We start from the raw sequence: 20974 nt of genomic DNA on the forward strand, positions 1-20974 counted from the left end.
ACGGAAAAATTCCATCTCTGAACGAAATATCTCAGCGGAAAGTCACTTTCAATATATAGAGCATTATATAGTATACAATTTGAAATTACAGTAGATAATTTCTTCAGTTAGTAAATGTTATTTGTGATACAAAGATCAAAGAGGGTTCAATGTACCACCCATTGGAAATGACCCACAATAGGATGGCAAAGTCCATTGGGAGTATAGGGTAGCGGTCCTGCCCAAGGATCACAAAATGTATATAGCTTGAATAAATCAGCACTTTAGTCTAGTTTCACCACACATCTTGTTTGTTATTACTCAGATGCCGATGTTACAGTAAATAAAATGGGTAGGACAAAGTGCGCTACCTTCGGACGACTCAAGCTTCGGACAATTCAATTTTTTCTCTATGTTCCTTATGGATTGCTCCCATAGCTTTTTCTGAAAATTTGAGGCATTGGACTAGCTATTAAAAGGGACAGATAATCCTAACCGGCTTATGTAGGTGAGATTCTTAACATGAGCTAACTCGGAATGCATGCAAATTCGATTTAGAGCTAAAGTTGGGGGACGCCATTCAGTTATTTTGAATCAAATTCGTGAAATTATACAAATTTTGTATTTAAACCAAAATATCAAGGATTTGGATGAACTGACAGAAAAGTGATATATGGGTAAAATGTAGACCAGAATGTTCTCTATCTGTAAAACTAAATATTTAATCTGAAATGGCTCATCGAGGCGAAACCAAAAACCCAAAATTTAGGTCAAAATGTTATTTCTAACCGTAGATATAGGCCGGTCAATTTTCGAACTTTAACTCCTTATAGCTCGGGTCAGGGGTTATGGATCGACTTAAGTATTTTTTTGTTTGATAGGTATAATGGGCGGCTACAACATACCAAATTTTCAGCCGGATGCACAAAGGAATTTCTGAGTTATTTAACTTAGAAAATTAAAAAAAATCTTCTTTTTAATACACCGAGAAAAATGGAATTTATTTAAATTGAATATTTTGTATTTAATGTTAAAAATTCTGGGTAAATATTCGAATCAATTGACTTTTCTTTCAATACAAACGAAATAATTTTGATTTTGAAAGTAATCACAATAATTTCAAATATTTGTGCATTCATACGGAGAATAAATAATTTTTCTTTTAGCGTGAATGTTTAAATATTTGAAATAAATACCTCAGCTTTTGAATCAAAGATAATATATGTTAAAAATAACAATTATACATTGAAAATGAAAAACTACACATTTATATTAAATGTGCAACGTTGTGTTGTCAAAAATAAAATTTTACTTTTGATTTAAAAGTACTGTTTTATGAAATCAAATGCAACAAGCATTTATTTAATGGGTAAAATTTAATATTGACATTTTTGTTTACGTCTTAATATTATCTGTATTTATTTCAAATGAAAAAGACTTTTTAAACAATTGTTTCAAAATTTTATTTCAAATGATTTTTTTTTCTATCTAAACATTAAATGACCAGGTATTAAATTGAATTGTGAGAAACTTTTCTGTATAAAATATGCATTTCATTTAAATGTAAAAATGAAATAACTTTGAGTAAATATTTGATACGAATGGTTTTTGTCGTTAAATATAAATAACAGTGGTTTTTACATTTACTGCAGTCGTCATAATTTGAAAAATTATTCATTTAAATTAGGGTGAAAATTAAATTCCTTTCATCATAAATATCAATACGTTTTAAGTGAATAACTACTTATTCTAATCGAATACAATATGTAAAAATAATTACATTTTATTATTTAAACTTAAACTTTAGCCAAATGAAACAACATGTCATTTGCAATTAATTTCACATTTTCGTAAAAACCCTCTTTTTCTCATAAGTTCGTAAAACTACAGCTAGGGGTGCTATAATTAAAAAGAAAACTTTCCAATTTTCTAAGTTAATTAGCTCCGGCTCTATAGCACGGATCGGGCTGAAATTTTGGTAGAGGGAGCGGATTGAGCTAAAAATTCTTCATGAATCTCTCTTAAACATGCCTAAGAAACTTACTTATGTTATAAAGAATAAGGTAAATACCAATTATTAAAGCATTCTTATTGATTAGGTTTTTTAAATTTTCATTTTAAAAAAATTGAATGAATTTCGCTCTAAATCATCCAAAAATTTAATATTTGGCTGGCGTACACGCACGAACGCAAATGCACGAGGGTCAGTGTATTGTGTTCTTCAAATGACGTGATTTGCATAAAATAAATAATATTACTTTCTATATGCATTGATTATAACAATTAATAATTTGAATGAAATTTATATTTATTTAGAATGAAAAACCAATCAAATCTAATACTATTTTTTGAATCAATAGCATAAGTATTTGAAAAAAAGGAAACTACATTCAGATCTATGACTGATTCCATCAGTACGGAAAACATTAAAACGAGTCAGTCTTGAAGAAGCCGCTGAGTTGAAAAGTTGTCACACAAATTATTTCCAATCTATTTGAAAATGAAAAAAAACTAAAAAATGGTTACAGTGGATAAGTAAACTTATAAAGTTGCAAAAATCATCAAGTGATCGACAAAGAAATTTGATAAAGTGTTGGAAATCGTTAGATTGGGTAAGTAAAAAAATGTTTGCCAGAAAAGTATTAACCATATTCGGTAAATTAAATTAAATTTATTTCTTCTTTTAAGCTAAAATGGAATGTCAAACTTTTTATTATTTTATTTAAATTTAAAATTCGTCGTAAGAATTTTTTATTATTTAATATTTTACTAACGATTTGTAATTTTCGATATTGTTCAAGTTCAATCGATCATCCTGATTGCAAGTCATTGTTGATTGGAAACGTCCGTGAGCAGAAGCTGGAAAATTATCACCATATCTGTTTTATCGAACTACTTTTCTTCAAAAATTCCATCTAGGAGAGACCTAAATAGTATCAAGGTAAGAAAATTGATTTTTTTTGTAATGCAATAAGAATTACATAATTTGTGAAAGTTAGCATTGATCTTTACAAAGAAATATTGGACCTCGCATAATTTTTTTAATATAAAAATGTTAATTATATCAACTTATTTATGTTGAATATGTATTTTCAATTATCGCTTTGGAAAATATCATACTGGAAAAGTTTTTAATTTCATTTTTATTTTTATTCTTTCTTTTATCAATCGTGGTAACCGTTGAATCCGTTCACTAGGCAAAGGACAATCATTGTCTTTTCCATGGAATTGGAAAAGTGATTCGCAGATAGCAGCAGAACTCAGAGCAAACAGTAAAGGACGTAAATCTGCAAAACACAACTTAGAAAAGTGAGCGCTGTAATAAAAGTAGACGAGGAGCACTACCACTGATCAAGTAAGTTACATTGAATTATTAAAAATTATTAACCGCCATTGGTGAAAAATAAATACTGTAGCCCTACAATTATTACCTGGAATTATAATTATCACCAGAATAAAAAACGAAATTCTACTAAAGTTTTGAGAAAACAAGATTCTATAATCAAAATTAATTTTTTATGATTAACATAAAAGGACATCATATTATACGTATAAGTTTTTTCGAGACTTATTGTTGGGTTCTTTTAAAGATTATGGGATAGGACAATAATTATTTCCACCACTCTATTTTCAATAGTTATTTCCGCTATTTCAATAGATACCATATAGATTCAGATTTTTAATTCCATTTAATTTTATTTTCTGTCTTTCAGATTTCATTATGTCATCGTTTATCTTTACGGGGCAAAAGACAATCAGTCTTTTGAAGTATCTTATTTCTTCTGAAACTGGTAAACACTATTGGGAGAAAGCAGAAGAGCATACATCCAAAAGCTGAGAAGAAGACTTCACGAAACTACTAGAAAGTCGTGCAACACCCCATAGAAATTAATGTAATACAATTTTATTGTGAATACACATTATTTATGTCAAATAAATTTATTTTTGAAATCATAGCAAGAGTTTTTTAAATATACCCTGGTACTGTTATATCTACCCGAGGATATTATTTGAATTAATGTGGACGAATATCAAAGCAAACATATTTGCCATTGAATCTATGGTAAAGAACATTTAAATATACCAAGGAAATTTTTAATTTTACCCATTGTGTATTTAAATTAATGGTAACTCGTAGTTAAAACAAATATTTCTACTATTGAAACTATGGTAGTGTTACCCAGAAATTTTTGATTCTACCCATGAAAGTGTTTAAAATCCACTTTAGAAATAAAGTGCAAATGTATTTGATTTAAAAGACATGTTTTCTTTTCAAATACAGTGCCATTCAAAATAAATACAAATATATTTGTTGTGGCTATGATTACTGCCTTTCAGATCAAATGTAAAAATATTTGAAGTAAAAGTCGTCTGTATTCAAATCAAATAAAACATTAGAAACAAATGTATTCTACCATTGGGGCCAAAATACCCATAATTTCATTTGATTTTACCCAGAAAAACATTAATACTACCCATAAAATTTTTCTCGGTGTAATAGCGCCCCTAGCGGTAGTTTTATGAACTTGCAATGTTACAGTGGAAGTGACATTTCGCAAGAGCGGCCGGCCGGGAAAGTAACTTAGCCACCCATATATTCGTGATCAGGAAGTGATGAAACACATTTTGGCAAAGTTTGGGCTCGATCGGAGGACATGAAATTTTGGTAAGATTATAGTAGGTAAGATTGTAAAGAATCTCATCTAATATAATATTAATGGGCCAAATTCATTTATAATACATTGAAAAAGATAAAAAAAAAATGAATTGTTCGAAGCATAAATCGTCCGAAAGTAGCGCGCTTTTCCTTATAGGGGAAAGTACTCTCCCTTCGAACGTTTATGCTTTCGAATAATGTGAATTTCTTTTGTTTTTCGTAAGAAATTTACACTATTACGGAATTATCAACAATTGATGATAAGCCAACTAATATTTAATAGAAATGTGCAAGTCTCTTAGGAAAACCTAAAGAAAATTCATATTATTCGAAGGCATGAACGTTCGAAGGGAGAGTACTTTCCCCTACATATATAATAATAAGTTGGTTCATTGTACATGAAATTCTCACTGATGTCAACTCAAAGTGTCTGAAAACTAAAATTAGATCAAAAGTTGAGAACACAAGGGCATAAATTTTACTAAATCGAAATGTTATGCTATAAAGTCTAAAAACCTCTGTACAATTTTGCCAAAAACAAATAAATCGGTTATTCTTGAAGTAGAAATATTTGACATTTCATTCCTAATCGATCCGGCACATCTTTGAGATCAGGAAAATTTCGTGAAACTGAAATTCACATCTCTTTCTTCCTCAAACGTTTTGCATTATGTATATCTCATTCATATGTACTCCAAATTTGCTTCAGCTAAATTAATTTTTGTTATTATGTTTAAAAGAAGAAGAGCACAAAACAGTGAGATAGACATATTCAATAGATTTGAGAAAGAAAGTGATGCAAATTTCGACTTCATGAAATTAAAATTCACATCCCTTTCATTCTCATAAATCTTGCATATGTCTATCTCAATCTTTCGTACTTCAAATTCGATTGAGCTAAATTGAATTTGTTCTGACGTTTAAAAGGAGAAGAAGAGTGTGAAGGAATGTGATTAACACATGCAAAGGGTGTGAGAAAGAAAGGGTTTCGAAATTCGACTTCATGAAATTCCTGATCTAAGAAAGGTGTGTCGGATCCATAATAATGGTTTTTTAAGATCAAAATTGAAAAGGCTCTAAAGAGCATAATCGTCGTATCATTTGGAATCTTAGCATATCTAACAAGTCTGATTAGTTATGAAAAGAAAACTAATTTGTATCCTAAGGGCTCCGGCACACCTTTTAGATCAGGAAAATTTCACAAGGTCAAAATTTAAATCACTCTCTTTCTTAAAAGCTTTGTATACATGTCTGTTCCGCTATTTCGAAATCTTCTTCTTCTTTTGAACATCCTACTATATTAAATTAAGTTCAGTCTGATTTCGAAATTGAAACAGTGGGATAGACTTATGCAAGTCTTTTGAGAAAGAAAAAGACGCGAATTTCGATTTCGTGATATTATACCGATCTAAAAGGTATGTCGGAGTCATAAGTTTTTATTTATTTGGATGTACCGGGCTTTTATTGCCATTTTGTACATTGTTTAGTTTACATATTTTTATTCGGTTTACATTGACTATGGAAAATATGTTCCTTTAGATTCTTCAATGATTTGTACCGGACGGGACTCGAATTCATAACTGTGACAGTCGTGGATGGTGTGACCCTCAGGTCACACCACGCAAGAGCCGAACGCTCTTACCAATTGCACCACGGAACACCTCCCCCTCTGTATCCCAAATTCAACTTTATTCTTTATTTTTGAGATATTTTGCATAATATTTTGAGTGATTTCTAAATTTGTTCAAATTCACTGCTCCTCGGAAAACTAAAAAGAAAAAAATATTGGCATTAATAGAAAATTTTCGAAATACTTAAACTCATGAACACGGTATGTTTCCCAGTGAGTTGGTACTCAAAAGGACTTTATTAATATAGGTAAATTATGCAAAACTACTTTTATGTTATATCATCTTAACGAGTTCGAATATTTCGCAAAATTGGGACGCTTTCCCACTCCATTTTTCCAACTAGACAATTTTCTTTAAAGCAAGAATAAATTTAGAAGCACATTGAAACTACTCGAAAAGTGATTAAGAGAGTTTTCCGCTTCTCACTGGCTTTTTAAATTAAATTATTCCGTAATAATATATATATAAAAAAAACAACAAGCATTTTAAAAATAAAAATTCAGTCACAAAAGCACGTGATAAATTTATGCGAATCAATACAAAATTGTGTTAGTGTCTTTTTTATTTATTTTGCTACATCGCCGCATCCATCATTCCAATGCAGTGCTGTATATAAAGTATTTTATTAAATTTTGTTATGCTTTTTTGTATACATATTTGTATATAGGGGAGGATAAAGCAGTTTCACCAAGTAAGACTTTCATTTGCTAAACGAATATGAACCGCATATTTAAAATGTAAATTAACTAATTCCGATTAGTTTTTTAGGTCGTTATTTTAAAATATGCAGCATACAGTACAGCCCCGCTTTTATTTATCGACCGTTGATTTCAAAACACTGATTTTAAGTTAGGTTATGTTTTTTAGTACACGACATGCAATATTTTCATAATCATTTTAACATTTTTGGCAAACTTTATTGAGTAGTTGTGATAATTGTGACCCATAATGAAGAGAGCGAGGACAAGTACCACAATCGCAAAGAAAGTGGAAGCCGTCGAGCAATTTCAATACTAAAAGTCGTTGATAATTTTAAAAAATGACATGGGCTATACTGCGACCCAAGTGTCAAATCTGGAACCAAATGTGGCCTATAGCGGGGCTCTACTGTAGTTCCAAGATAATTTATTTATGATACTAAAAATCTATGAATTGAGAAGTATTGCATGTGTCAAACTACCCCAGCCTCTCCTATACGTTTATATGTTTTTTTTTGTATTTTCAAATGCATTCAAAAAATATTTTCTAAAAAAAAATTATAAATAAACAAAAACAGTGAAAAAAAGGACTTCGGAAGTACCGCTGTTTGTTGTGCGCCCCAGTTTCCCTATAACTCAAAATCGAGGGAAATGTACTGCTCTCTCTGTGGAGTTCGATCAGTAAAATTTACATGTTCCTTTATGCATTTTTTGAAATATTAGCAAACATTTTTTTTGTCTAGAGGCCGTTATAGAGAATCGATTATATATTTTAGTATAAAAGACCAAAAAGACCAAAAATATAAACCCTGATGCGGCTCACCTAAATAAAATTACAAGTTTATTGAGGGAAAAAATGGGGAACTGAAGGTGCCACCCTTTTTTTTACTTCACTAGAATGTACCGTTCACAGCGACTGATGCTCAATGCTCACTCACTGAAGACTGATGACAGCTACGTAACAATAAGAGCCCCAAAGCAACTTTTCAGTACCCATAAGGGTGGTAAAGGTTGGGTGTGTCAAAGTAATAAAGGATTAGGATTGGTGGGTTATGGCCGTCGACTGGGTTGACATGTGTCGAATAGGCCAGACGCTATACAAAAATTAATGTAATACTTATAAGGGAAGAGCACCAGCGATCGGCAGTGTTCCTCGGATCGTCACGTTAGTATCGTATCGTTGCTCCAGATAATTTTTTTTAAAAAATTTTTTAGCTACTCTGAAAAAAATGTCTTGTTAAACGAACAAATGGATTTTGTTGAAATTTTGTCAAAAGGATGTTATTTATCAATTTTACAAAACTTTTTCTTGCATTTTATATGGAAAAGCACCCTTTTTACAAATTTTTAACAAGATCCAGTTGGCCGCCGATTTGACAAAACTTTTCCATATTCTGTATGGAAGAACATCCTTTTTACAAACTTGTCTTGTTAATTTGGCAAAACATTTTTTTCAGAGTACTTTTTACCATTTTACTCTCATAATAATGCACTTCAATAATTTAGATTTAATTTATAAAGCCAGTTTTCTATTAGACACCTGATTAAATTCGTGACGATCCGAGGTACAGAGTGCATGCAAGTTTGCAATAACACCTATTTTTTATTACTTTATTGTTAATATTTCAAAATGAAATGTACAGATATAGGGAAACGGATAATTAATAGACTAATTAGTAAAACCAAAAATACCAAAACGTTTTTTGGGGCTTATGTTTTCAAATAGATATCGATCATATCTCTAAACATTCCGATCCGTGGTGCTCTTCTCTTATTAGGTGAGATTCTTAACAATCTCACCTACTATAATCCTAACAAAATTTCATGTCCTCCGATCGCGCTCAAACTTGGCCAAAATGTGTTTCGCCACTTCCTGATCACGAATATATGGGGGGCTAAGTTACGTTCCCGGCCGGCCGGCCGGCCGGCCGCTCTTTGGAGCTTAATAGCTCCTAAACTAAAAAAGATATCGACTTGCGGTTTTCGGCAAAGGTTAAATATCGTATGAAAATTGCAACATGGTGCATTGACCCCCCACCCCCCACCCCTCCTTCCGCCATTTTGAAGACCCCCCTTTTTTTGTTTTCTCAATAGCTCCGGCCCTATGGCATCGAGCGGGCTCAAATTTTAGTATGTTATAGCTGGGCCTTAGAGCTTTCCATCAACACCAAACTTAAGGTCCCCCGACCCCCCTGACCCGAGCTATAAGGGTCCAAAAAAATTTTCTTAAAATGGCCATAACTCCGGTTCTAATTGTCAGAATTTAAAAAATGAGGGCTTTTTGGAAAGCTCTCGTGAAATTCCACTTCCTCTTCTAACATCGCAAGTTCATAAAACCACCGCTAGGGGCGTTATTATTAAAAAGAAAATTTTTAAATCTTAAAAGTTAAATAACTCAAAAATTCCTTATGCGATCGGGCTGAAATTTTAGTATGTTGTAGCCGTTGATTATACCTATCAAACAAAAAAAACCTTAAGTCGATCCATAACCCCTGACCCGAGCTATAAGGGGTCAAAGTTCGAACATTGACCGGCCTCTATCTCCGGTTCTAATTAACATAGCGGCCTAAATTTTACCTTTTTGGTTTCGTCTCGATGAGCACTTTCAGATGGAAGTTCAAAAAGTCACCACAGGTGGCGCTGTGATAGCGTCAAAATTCATCGAAATTCAAAGTCACTTTTCTCAAAAACGGCATTGTGCAAGTTAATGAAATTTTAGTATGTTGTAGTCCAGTCTAGGACGTTTCCAAAATGGTGCGTATGTGCGCTGTGGTTTCAATAGAACCAGAGATATGAGGGGTCAAAGTTCACGAAATTCAAAAAATCATATCTCCGGTTCTATGTGACCGATTTTGATGAATGAGGGCTCAAACGAAAGATCTCACCAAATGCTACAACTTTCTAGAATATTTGAACTTCGTGGGACCAACACCAGGGGCGCCACAGTCGAAAAACCAATTTCAATATCACATAACCTCAATTATCTCGACTGTCGCTTAACCGATTTTGATGATTACTTCGACATAATTGTAGAGCACATTTGTCTCTACATTTCGTCCATACATCATTTTCCACTCAGACCACGCTATCATTCCGATTTTGCCGTTTAAGTGTGAAAAAATTGATTTTTCCAATAATAACGCTTTGAAATCACTCAGATGCCAATTTGACTGCCTCTACTCCACCAAGACACTTAAAATAGGGTTTTAAATGGAAAGTCTCACAAAAGACAACAATTCTTTGATATAGTTGAAGTTCAACAAATGACTACTTGGGGCATTCTGGATGAAAAAACGAGTTAAGAAACAAAAAACCTCGCTTATCTTGACTTCTGAGTAATCGATGAGATCATGTTCTATGGGAAAATTATAGAGAACATTCTGGTCTACATTTCACCCATATAACACTTTTCTGTCAGTTCATCCAAATCCTTGATATTTTGGTTGAAATACAAAATTTGTATAATTTCACGAATTTGATTCAAGATAACTGAATGGCGTCTCCCAACTTCAGCTCTAAATCGAATTTGCATGCACTCCGAGTTAGCTCACGTTAAGAATCTCACCTACATAAGCCGGTTAGGATTATCTGTCCCTTTAAAAAATATACAATTTTAACATTTTATTTTAATGAGAAACTCATTTATTAATTTCATTCTTTAATCATAGTCTGTAATAAAATTAATTATATTCTAATAATTTATTATTTCACGCCTTTATCACATAATTTTAAAGGTAAAGTCCCAATTGGCTAATACATATGTACTATTTATAATTTACAATTTAAGTTTCAGTATAATGTTTTTGAAACAATTACCCATAAATTACTGATTTATTTTCGTGTATCCTACGAAATGTTTTCATAAACCCCAGGGGAAACAAAAAAATATGTCATGCATTGATTTTTTTCAAACTCTTTCCAAACACAAATCAATTAAAACTTTAAAATACCCATACCCCTAAATTATCCCATACAAAGGGAAAATTGTTTAAAACTTTGTATTTGACCTAAATTACTCTACGATCATATTTAGATAATTTGATTTCTTTCCACTACGAGCAAATATCCCGGAGTCCACCACATGGGAATGCCTTGGAAGTTTCCCTCTCGGAAAACTCTAACCAAATGGTTTCGTTGTCTGATTTGAATTTTAAAACTACCCTCTCCCTTCACCAAAAGTTTTCTTGCCACCCCAAGAAGTGGGACATTTTGGGGAAACATTTTCTAATCTATTGCATACAGCAATAGTAAAGTGCCAATTCGAGTATATGTCTGATTAGTCGTGTGTGAAATAACCAATTGATAAAATGAGCACAGTCAATTGACATGTGCAAAGATATTGCCCACAATATTGGTAAAAGGAAATCACTAAACAAATAGTGAACCACTCGAATGGTAAGTCCTCACCCCTTCAAAATCACAAAACGTATTAAATTACTCACCTCCACATGTTGTCGAACAGACTTTAGGAATGTGTGATATGAAAATTCATATGAATTGTTAGTTAATATTATTATCAGTCACAACGGAAATACATAGGAAACTTAGAAAAAAGTTTGAATCGAAAATAGGGTTTTTAGGGTAAGTGTGCGAAATTTCGGCATAGTTGCATATAAGCACCGAAGTCCTAAGTTTGAAATGCAATATTTTTAATTTATATTTATATTTTTTGTTACTTCATTTTTGGAAAGGTTGTGTGGAACCTTGAAAACTAGTTTATCATCTTTGTTTTCTTTAAATCACTTCTTAAAATATTGAAAAATTAATAAAAATATGGACATTGCTTTGGGTAGTATTCCGGCCACTTTGTGTGAAATACTGGCCACCTTTTTTCTGACCACCTTTTGTGACGCAACGGATAGAAAATTTCAAACCGTCAAACGGAACGAGTTTATTATTTAGTTTAATACGTTTATATGACCCAAGCCCTGAGATCTTCCATGTAATTTGTCCTGAAAACCTGAAGAGTATCATCTGAAATTTACGCGCAGATTCCCGTAACAATTTGCTCTTCTTGAACTCTTCCAAGGCCTTTTCCACATCATCTTTTTCATAGAAGCGATGGTTTTTTCTATGGACATTGTAGAACTCAAAAATTGAAAAAAAAACATAAAATTGACTATTCGAAGATTACGTACATAATTTTAATTAATTTATTTGCATGACCGAAATTAGAAGCTGGCCGAAATTTGGCACACTTCCCCTATAATACTTATAATATTGTCCGTTTGGTAGTTAGAGAGCTAAACGTAAAAGTCATACGATTACAGATTGCAAGTTTGTAGTTTAGATTCCTAAGAATAATCGCCGCTCTACCCTGTCTCGAAAAAGAGTCGTTCATTTTTTTCATATTCGGATATGTTAATTAATTAAATATTAATGATTTTATTAACGGGCATCATCCAGAGAATGGTTAAATCAGTACATTTAATGGTTTTAGAAGTTTGAGGGTTGAAGAACGTTAAAAGGCGTTTTTTAAAAAACGTTTAAAAAAACCAATTTTGACAAGTTTCGATTTCTTATTTTGTATTTCTCGATTTGTATTCCTGATAAGTTTGAATAAATTGTAGTCATCAATATACCACTATGGTCGTTCTTGGACAATTCTTTCGGTGATACAAATTATTTCACAGTAGTTGCATTCGGTAGGGTAAAGTGATACAAGTTGGACAGTGTGGTACAAGTTGGATAATTGGTACAATTTGGACAGGGCTTTTTGTCTTGATATATTTAGTACTTAATTTTTATTTGTATATTTTTAATGCTTTAGTTTTATAATTTGGTTCCTTGTGCTTAAAAACAAATTTTGTACTGTATTTATCAAGAAAAAATCTCTGTCCAACTTGTACCGGCGAATTGTCCAACTTGTAACACTAATTCCAAATTATATCACTTTACCCTAGTACGCGCTAAATACTAAAAAAAAGCGATTAAAAATACTTTTAGAAATTACCGATCTTAAGAATGAAATAATAAATACATGTTTATGAGATGGACTCCTAAAGAAATTTTATTCATCCCCATACGAAATCGTTTTGAAATTATTCAAAGTCAAGAGTTCAAACCATTGTGCATTCTAGGACGCATTGCTATCCCCTTTTATATCACGTTTTAGCATTTTACAGCTCGAACTTTACAGAGAGAGCGGTATTATGTATATATTCTCTATATTTTGAGTTACACATATATTTCGGCAACTTACACCCTAAGGGGTCGTATTATGGTAGAATTTTGGAAATCTGAAGTTTCGAGTTTTTTAATGTCACGCTGATTGTCATTTGTCCGTCCGGCCGTTATCACGTCTACAGCCCAAACGGTCTTGCAACTTGGGACCTTCGGTAGACCCTCCCCAATAAGTATAACCTTGAACCATTAACATGCCCCTATTTTCTTCCCAATCCTTCCCACTCCCCTGCAAAACCAAAGTTTTTTTTGTTGTTTAAAAACGCATCGCGCGATTGTTTTAAATTTTCGATATGTTTTAAAGATTGCCCAGGCGGATATTTCAAAGGTTTAAAAGGCTCTAGAGATGGCATTTCTCAATCGAATAGTATCATGTTTGCGCTCATTGGAACGGTCTTGGAATTTCTGACAAATCTGAACCGGTTCCCATCGGTTCAGAACCGATTCAGAACCGGTAACTAATTTTTATTTACTCTTAAGCTATTACAGGCGATTTTTTGAGTAACTTATGAATCGGTTTAAATCGGTTGAGAACTGGTAAACGGTAAGGTAAAGTGCCCTCGAGTTGACCGGTTCCTCTACTCGACCGGTGGTCAATATTTGATTGTTTTAATGGTGAATTTCTATAAAATTGTCACTGATTCGTATTTATTTATGGAATAATTGACCTATTAATGTTAGATCATACGCCAAATATTAGTGCAAATATAAATAAATTGAATAAATAATTCTACCGGTCGAATTGAGGAACCGGTCGACTCGGGGGCACTTTACCTTAAATCATGCGAAAATACTTGTGAGGTATAACATCTAAGTCACGTGTTTGAGCATTCCGCAAAGCCTGGGATGCTTTGTCACCCCTTTTTCGAAAATAATGGAGCTATTTAACTCAGCAATTTTTTGTAGCAAAAATTATTTCTTTCTCTTTGGCTTCGAGCTATAAAATTGAAACGCTTTGAACAGTGATAGAGGCACTTTATTTCATGAAGATACTTTGCTCTCGAAAATTTTTGTATGTGCATTTATTTTTATTTGAATTCAAGAGAGCAATATAATTATCAAAGACTTTTTGATACCTCATTTTCTCTACTATCCATACTCATGGAATTATATTTTGTCACAGTTTTGTAAATTTAAATGTTTTAGAAAAATATATATATTTCAGTATTCCTTTTTGTTTTCCTCTTGCTTGTTCAACTGGCTAGTTTAAATGGATAAAGATTCACTGTATATGGTAATTGTTCCTACACAAAGATGATTTTCGCATATCTCGATAATAAGTTCCATGAATTTTTTTCGGAAATGTTTTTAAAACAGTCCAGGTGAACAGATAAAGTTTTCAATTTATGTGATAATTTTCTCAGGTGTACATAGGACACACGCAGTGTACAAAAGTTAAATTTGCCGCCCTAAATTTAATTTCCATCATTTTTATTCAGTGTAAGCAAACTGGTCCTCTTGGTGATCCTAAAAATACACAAAAAAGTTCCGTCTCTGCGTTCTTAATTTAGAGGAGTATTCAACGTATATTCATCATTTTAAGTTCTATGGCTATATAGAATATTTCGCTATAAGGATGCTTTAAAATTCTCAGTCATGTATAGAGATAAAGGTTTTCTAACCTAACACAAAAAAACAAAGGATTCCAAACATAGATGTTTGATTAACTGCCCCCTTTGTTAGACACGTAATAGATATTTTCTCATTCTTGTACAAAAATTTTCCTCTTCGGAACATATTGAAGATTCCCACAAATGACACAGTAGGAATTTTCAAGCAACTTCCAGAGTGATTTTATTAATTTAACGTTTAATTTTTAGGAAAAACACATAGGTATTCTTTGGCCGTGTGTAACATATAAAATTGTTTCTGCCGAATCACAAAAAAACAATGCTGAAATATAATATCATCACATTTATGTGATTCGGCCAAAAAATATTAATGTTTACTCATTTTTATTTATTCGTTTTATATTTTATTTGTATTTGTTAAATAAAATAGGAGGCAAACCGATCCATATTTGCGAAATACTTGTACTCGTGATTTTGATGCCATTTACTCTAAAAAAACCGTAGATGCGGGTGATTTTGTGCCTTGTGGGTGACTTTGACTCCCTACTGTTCGTAGGGGGAGGTGGGGCTACTTTGAGCTGTGGGGCTAGATTGTTATATGACTTTTTCGCCAATTTATAAATGAAGCTGGTTCTTACAATTATTTTATTTAGATCCACAATTATTTTGTCTATCCAAATTACATCATGTTTAAGTCCAGTTTCCATTAGAAATATGCGAAAAAATCGTATAACAATATAGCCCCGCAGCTCAAAGTAGCCCCACCTCCCCCTAAGTTTTTTCTTTAATTCTAATGTATATAAGAACGGTCACCGATCTGACACGGTAGACTGGATCAGTAAATACCATCCTTAAGTTCTAGAAGTAAAGAAACACTGAGAAAAAAAGAGGCTGCGATTAACTTTTTTTCGTCATAACGTTAACAATTTTTGGGTGTAAAAATATATCAACATTTTTTAATGTTAATCACTGAGTGAGAGAAATCCGAAAAAGTTAAAATAACATTCCGGAAATGTTAATTTTGCCCTGCAGTATTGATCCAAAATCGGTGTAAATATTACCCGTTTTAGGTGTATTAGGAGTTAAAGGTACCCTTTTCGTGTTAATTTTACCCTTAATAATGTGTAAAATTAACATTAAAGAATGTTGATATATTTTTACACCTAAAAAGTGTTAAATTTCTGAGGAAAAAATGTTAATCACACCCTTTTTTTCTCAGTGATTTTAGACCTTTTAAGGGTAAAATCAACATGAAAGAAGAGCAACTTTAACTTAAGGGTAATATTTACACCGTTTTCGGATCAATACTGCAGGGTAAAATTAACATTTTCGGAATGTTATTTTGAGTTTTTCGGATTTCTTTCAGTGAAAGCTTACGAACAGGAAGGGGGCAAAGTCCCCCACGGGGGACAAAGTCACTCGTATTTACAGTATCTGTATTGACCATATTAATAAAGGTCCAATTCATGGAGGAGGCATTATACTGACATATTCGAACATTTCAAAAAGTTTATTCTTTTGTACGATGTACCTTTAACCCTTTAAGGATGATTGGAACACCGGTGTCCCATAAAGAAAATAATTTTTCCTGATTACCCAAAGTTATTTTTTTTCTTATGTCTGTACATAATTGTAAAGTAGAAGGTTGAAGGAATCTCGAATATATTTTTGGAAGTCCCTAGCTATTTGATATGTAGTAAACACTTAAGCTCAAAAATGGCGAATTTTTAAATTCTCAAATTCATAATTGATTTTATTTATTTTTTATACTTCTAATTTTTTTTAAGCAAAACCCTCTTGGCAATAAAGACTACAAAACTCATACATAATATTTTTCATTAAAGCGAAAAATATTATTCATTAGTATTGTCAGAAAAATTACTTAAATTTTTGGGCTATTTTTGTCCCAATCGTTCATAGAAGCACAAAATACACCGAATCAGACTCTGTTGGACTTTCCAAGGTTAGATGTAAGACTTACAATTCATTATGTTTCTCAGTTTAATTTTTATTGTTGATTTTCAGTCCGCAAAAAGTGTCTCGTCGTTAAAGGGTTAATGTTTAACAATTCGCAACCGAATTGAACTGTGTCATAATTTTTTCAAACGATTGCTTTAAATGCAGAAGAAGTGTATTGAATTTCATTTATAAAAATACATTGGCTATTAACCGATTATCATTACCGTTTCATTATAGGTTTATAAACAATATTAGAACCTGTTTGGACTTATTAAAGAATCCAAAACCAACCTCTCTAACGAGGCAAAACATGACCCTAATTATATATGGAAAAAAATCCTATTTTAATAACTTAAAATTTTACATTACATGGATAAAACGTTCGCCTAAGGTAACCTCTTAAAGATATCCAAGTCCAAAAAAAGGAAAACGTGTCATTACCGAGCAATTTTGAAAAACATGGTTTTGGAAGGTTTGGGGGAGTGTATGTCGTTATTGGTCTTTGGGTCGACTTATGGGGATACTTCCGAACGTCTGATGTTCATGTCCCGATCTGGACAAACATAAAAATCTGACGCTTAGAATTACGTCTAACAACTCGAAACTTCAGATTTTCAAAGTTCTACCAAATTCTAACCTCTTAAGTGATTAGAATTTGAAACAGCTTTGGGAGAATATAGAATTAAAAATTAAGGATTTATACCTACTACTTTCTAGGTAGAACCCGGAAAGTAAAAAATAACAATTAAATTAAAAAGAACTTTCTTGAAAAAATTATTTTTTCTTTAATTTCAGATCTTATAAGGGATCACGTGGAATAGTTGTAAGAGCGAGAGTCAGCTCCATGGCGGTGAGATCCTTGACTTGACTCTCACTGTTACGAAAGAGTTCTGTCTTATGCATATATCTGAATGTCCACAAGGAACTTCTTCGTGATAATAACGTAAAAATGCATTGCATTTGTCGAAAAACCGGGAGCAAGACGAAAAGTACCTCATATTGACAAACAATAGCAATACGAATATCAACGAAAATAATTATTCGTTCTATAAATAGGAATAGAAAATTCTTGAGAATTTTCAAGAGTAAAAGTATGGAAAATTCATGAAATTTAAATTTAATTTTTATTGTTTCTTCTTGGAAATATGCAAACATAATTCTTTTCCTGAAATGTGCACAGTGTACATTCCATCTAAAATGTCAATAGAATCCATTATTCAACGCATAACTTTCCCACAGTTACATATAATTTTGGGATAAAAAGATTATTTCGGTTCATTAAAATACTTTTGAATTTTCTTTTTTTAAAATAAAATCCTGGCAAAATTTATTGTTTGAAAAAACTTTCTCTTTATTTTTTTGAGGAGCTGAATTTCGCAAAGTTCAGATACGAAGGTTTTCATCATAAAGTTTTGTTCGCATCTTTTTCAAAGATTTGCTTTTGTGGAAAATGCAAGTTTTTTGTGCTTTATATGTCAATATGAGTGGAAATTTATATTTTTCTTTAAAACTTGGTAATAAATTTGATTTCAGTTTGCAATGATAAGTTTTATTGATATTTTTAAAGTTTGCAAAATGAATCAAATGTATTTTTTTCTCAAGATTCCAAGAATTGCGCCAATTTATTTTCCGAAATTAAAAAAATAAGAATGATTTTCTTTTGCACTCGTTAAATACGAAAAATTTGGCGATTTTTTGCTAAGAAAAAAACTTCAACTCGCTATCCAATCAATACAGTAGTGACGAATTTATTTGAAAAGAAAAACCATGACTATTAATGACTAATTAAATTGTTTGTATTTCGCCTCACGTATATAAATTAATTTAATTTGAACTTAGGTAACATCATTAAGAATCTCACTAAATATGCACGGAATATCCTGACGAAAATCTACTCCTGCGCCCCTAAAAGCTAGATGAAGTTTTTATTTTATTTGGAGGTTGGTTTTCCGTGAGTATTTTTTCAAATTGTATTTTCTCACGCATATACACAGTGTCTTATTTCTCAAAATTATCAATAAAAATAGTATTGAGACTATTAAGAAACATAAATTGAATTTATGGCAAGAAAGAAAATAGTGTCTCTGGGAAAGTGTTTGTTTTAAAAGGTGAAAGGATAATACTTTTCTCTCCATTTTGTGACTGAAGTTTTCAAACAACTATTTCGGAGGAAAACCTAAAATAAATATAAGCCTTGCTTAGCTTATTGTAATTGGAATTTTTAATATCGGCATAATTAAAATTTCTAGAAATCCGATTTGTATCTGAGGATAGGAAATAGAGTACACAAAAAATATTTTGTAAAATAGTTCTTAAATCTTTGTGAATTCTTATTGGAGACATACGAAATGTTCGTAAATCGTATAACCAACAAACAAGTTTGTAAATGTTTGTACCTTTTTAAGAAAAGCATATTAAGTTATAAACATACATAAGTTCGTAATATGTTCACTTGACGAGCATTTTTTGTAATTTTACAAACGTTTATTCGTAAACACACAAAAAAAAGTTTGCAAAATTTTGTAACTTGTTCGTAAATTTTTACACGCCAAACAAAAATCTACGAACAAATGTTTGTAAAAGTACAAAAAATGCTTGTCAAATGTTTATGGAAAAATACAAACTTTTACGATCTTGTTTGTGGGTCTTACGATTTACGAGCATTTCGTAAGTTCCCAGTAGGAATTTACAAACATTTACGAACAATTTGGCAAAATATTTTTTTTAGTGTAGAGAATAACATTTTCAGTCAGTAAATTAACAGATGTGGTAATTAAATAATTTTGACAGTAAATGAATTAAAATGGTCAGTACAAAAAAACTACTTTGATAAGAAAAAAATCCCATTTTGGTCAAGTGAAATATTAAAATGGTTTATAACTATTAATTTAACTTTTGCAAATAATTTTTCATTAGGGTAAAATGGGATAATTCGGAATCATGTCTTTTTTGGAATTTTGAGATTTTCTCACTGTATCAAATGGTCAAGGACAAAGAGAAAAAGAAAACCACGAAAAAGTACAAGACTTTACATTCCAGAGTACTTCTTTGTTATTTTATTTCCTTTTGTCATCTAAAATTGTTAGGAAATCTCAAACTTCCAAATTAGGCATGATTCCAAATTACCCCATCTTACCGCACTTACGAAATTTCGTTTTTACTAACAATTTTTACTAAATACTGCCCAATCTTATTTAAATTTGTTTATTTATTTTTAATACAGTGATTTTTAGTGATTCTTTTCTATATAATTATAAGATAAATATCTTAAAATTACAGTAGAGTTCGTTAAATTTGAACTCCTCGAATTTGAACGACTGTTGAATTCAAAATGTAATATTTGAGGTTATGCGAAGAAAGTTTTTCGTGCAGTCTGAATTAACCCATTCAATGAATGTACCAGAAATACTTGAGATAGAATGTTCAAATATTGGAATTAGTTTAATACAGACTAATAGATGATTTTTTTTAAAATAGAAAGATTTTTTATCTATTATGAGGGCTCAGGGCGCCGCTGTCAAACACGCGTCTTAACGGTCACTGAAAATAAATTCTTTACACTAATTTATTACAAATTCTATTGATTTAGATAATGTAACTATCCAAGAAAACACATGGGCAACCAGAATTCAAATCGGGAAAGAGTATGAAGGCCAATTTTAACAAATTCGAGGGGATGTCGAATTATCCGTTCACCATTTTGAGCAAAATTTTTGCATGATTTCACGCGAAACGAGGAAAGAACAACTAAATGTATTCCCATTTCTGTCGGACTATTTTTTCCAAGTAACTGAAGGACTAAAGAATTTAAAATCCATTCGCGACAGAAATTCGAACATTAACTGCCCAGGAATAAATCGTTTAAAATCACTCAATTTACGTATGATGTATAATACCATGGTAAGGAATGGGTTAATACCATTTTCCTCTGGTGTTCCTCAACATTATCATATTATATTAACTTCCGCAACAAATTCCATTTATTTCACAATAAAATTCACAAATTCAAAAGTGCATTTCACATCAATTCCTTTACGTTTTTCAAAATATTGTTCAGATTTGAGGAGTGGGAAATGTTATCTATACCCTCTACATGTTCAAATTTGAGAAACTCTACTGTATATACTTTTATAATTTATTGAAATTTATAACAGAGAGATATGGTTATTGATTTCGATTATATAAATTCGTATTAGAAAATTTTCATCCGAACTTTATTCTGAATAAATTCAAACTAAAATAATAAATTAAATAATTTAAATAAATGTTCCTGAGGAACAATAAAGAGCTCTACTA

General features: G+C 31.6%; 2 protein-coding genes and 1 long non-coding RNA gene across 5 annotated transcripts in view; 1 reads left to right on the forward strand and 2 right to left on the reverse strand.

Moving 5' to 3' along the window:
* The window catches only part of LOC129801176 (40S ribosomal protein S12), a 422333-nt gene that overhangs the window by 310668 nt on the left and 90691 nt on the right, over positions 1-20974 (reverse strand). The gene's annotated exons all lie outside the window — the stretch shown is intronic.
* Positions 1-20974, reverse strand: part of LOC129801162 (dopamine D2-like receptor) — a 91934-nt gene that overhangs the window by 63483 nt on the left and 7477 nt on the right. The window lies entirely within an intron of this gene.
* On the forward strand, positions 1830-4462 carry LOC129801179 (uncharacterized). Of its 2 annotated transcripts, XR_008751668.1 has the most exons (4): positions 1830-2591; positions 2781-2920; positions 3183-3334; positions 3693-4462. It is a non-coding gene; the product is annotated as an uncharacterized LOC129801179 (long non-coding RNA). The 2 variants fall into 2 exon arrangements; XR_008751667.1 differs by having other exon boundaries at positions 1830-2920.

This window comes from Phlebotomus papatasi, chromosome 2, assembly GCF_024763615.1.
Source record: "Phlebotomus papatasi isolate M1 chromosome 2, Ppap_2.1, whole genome shotgun sequence".
Taxonomy (NCBI): domain Eukaryota; kingdom Metazoa; phylum Arthropoda; class Insecta; order Diptera; family Psychodidae; genus Phlebotomus; species Phlebotomus papatasi.